The sequence below is a fragment of the Arachis duranensis genome, chromosome 4, assembly GCF_000817695.3.
Source record: "Arachis duranensis cultivar V14167 chromosome 4, aradu.V14167.gnm2.J7QH, whole genome shotgun sequence".
NCBI lineage: Eukaryota > Viridiplantae > Streptophyta > Magnoliopsida > Fabales > Fabaceae > Arachis > Arachis duranensis.
In genome coordinates, this window is record NC_029775.3 from 98,614,643 (window position 1) to 98,617,297 (window position 2,655).

Consider the following 2,655-nt stretch of genomic DNA (forward strand, 5'->3'; position numbering starts at 1 on the left):
GTGACCGTTCTTCTTGATTCATTTGGTATTAACTCACTATGTTTCAAATGCTACAATTGAGAGATCTTTTTCAGCTATAAATATTGTGAAGAATAACTCAGAAACAAAATGGAAGATGAATTTTTTGTTAATTAGCTTTTAATTACATTGAGAAAAATTGCTAAAAGATTTGAAATAATTTCTATTATCGATGAATTTTTTGATACAAATAATCAACCACTTCCTTAGTAAAAAGTACACATATATTTTTATACTTTAAAATATATTCTCTATCTGTATATTTTTGTAATATAATTTATATTATATAATTTTTTATATATTTTTTAATATTATATATGTTATTGGCCCCATGATAATATTTCGGGATTCGTCCCTGCTTATTGGTCATTAGGTAACTACCAACCAACAACATGTATAACACCTCGTGTACTATTGGAGGGCGCTGCATCAGCAGTAGCTGGCATATATGCCGAACCCGGTCCCAAAGGCATGTCATTTTGAAGGAAAACGATTCCTTCCTATGCTCACTCTGTTGCTGAGCATAAGGAGGCCTGATACCTAGAAGCAAGGTCCTCTACCCACTTCCAAATCGGGTACTGGTACCACGTCAGAAAGTCATGCAAGCACTCACCCATGGGCTCTCCGTGCTTGCGTAACCCTAAGTGGTAAGAAACGTTCTGCAAGGTGATCGTGCATTTACCCTAAGGCAGGTGAAAAGCGTGGGTCTCAAGACGCTACCACTCAATGGATGCAGTAATTAGAGAGTTATCAAAGACAAAGTCTTAGAGTTACACCGTGTCATCGAAACCAGCCTCCCTCAAGTAAGGGATAATGGTGTTCGGAAGTGCAAGAGTGTGGCTCACTTGCCCAAAGAGTAGTGGGCATGGCCTCTGTTAAAAGATAAATGTATTTCAATAATAAATCTATTTCAATTGTCAAGAATTTTATTTCGACATAAAAAGATAAAAATTAATAATAAACAATTATTTTATATTTCAAAATAATTAATTACAAAAATCTAATTATTAAATAATTTATCAAACATCAATGCAACATCTTGTTAAAATTAAAATTCAAAATTAAAATTTATAATATAAAATTTGGTTTAAATACATGTAAAAATAGAATAAACATTTAATAAATAAATTAAAACTAATAATTACAATTAAATTAATTAAGAATCTCAATCAAATTAATTAATTAACCTTTACTAATTTCTACCTTTCACACAACTTAATAAATTTTATTAACATGACAACCTAATTTACATGTATAACAACACTGAATTTATAAAAGTATTTTAACTATAATTATATGTTCAATCATTTAAAAGAAAAAAAATCAAAACTAATTTCGAAGTCAATTACTCCCACAATGTGCTAAGTCACGTTCAGCCGATTGATGTCTCTATCCCGTGCATCGGCGTATGTCATAAAATCCGAATATCTCACAAATATCAAGAGAAATGTACGAGAAAGGGAGAAATGAAGGTAATGAAGGAAGAAAGTGACAAAAGGAGTGCTATGCACGAGGTCCTTATATAGGCGCGTCACAGCCTTATCTCGTTTATAGTGTAAACGACATATAGTTGTGCATATATTGTTTACACTATAAACGAGATAAGGCATGTTCCACAATACGTCTATAAACGTGATACGTGCAATAATAAATATGTCTTATCTCGTTTATAGTGTAAACGAGATATGTACAATCTTATTAGGCTGCATATATCGGTAAAAATACTTTAAATTATGTATTTTAATAAATAAATTATTTATAAAAAATCCCAAATTTGCTGGGGATATAGTTTTTGGAAAATAAAATTCTAGGAGTCAATATTTTTAGTTAAAAAAATTAGTTAGCTAATTTTAGTTTAAATGTAAACAAAAAATGTTAATTACTTAAGATTACCGTTTTAATATTTATTTGTATCACGTGTGTTTGGAAAATTTTCCATATATATTCTATCCAGTAATTTTAAGTGCCAATTCCATTTCATTTATAACTTTAAGTTCAATTTTTTATATTGACATTGATATTCAAATTAAGTCCAACTATCTTTTATCTATACCAAGTGGAAATTAAAACATCATTTTAATCCAAAATAAACCCTCAAAGAATAGAAGAATTAACAAAAGAATCAAACAAGAATATCACAATCTTATCAGTATAACATCTGATCAAGAGAAACAGAGAATGTATATGTTGAATCAGCAAGTATTATTTAAATTAGAGTACACTACCAAAATGCATGGTATTCAAAAGATTGTAGTATTGACAAAAATAACTTTAAAAAATTCAAATGATAATAAATCTTTAAAAAAAGTTGAAAACATGACGAAAGAACTAAATACTAAATATAAAATATTTTAAATATAATATTTTTATGCAAATTTTTACACAAGTTATTAAACAATAAAATATTTTTATTCTTGAAATTTAAAATTTTTTTATTAAGTTGATTTTATATTATAACTTTTTATTGTGAATAACAAATTTGTTTGAAAATAAAAAAAATCTAGAGATCAAATTTTGGTCCAATTTTTTATATGCACTTTTTAAATAAATATTCAAATGTTGCCGTATACAAAAAAATTCGAATAAAATGCACAAATTATTTGCTAAATTTAAAATTTTTTTGCCATTTATAAAAAT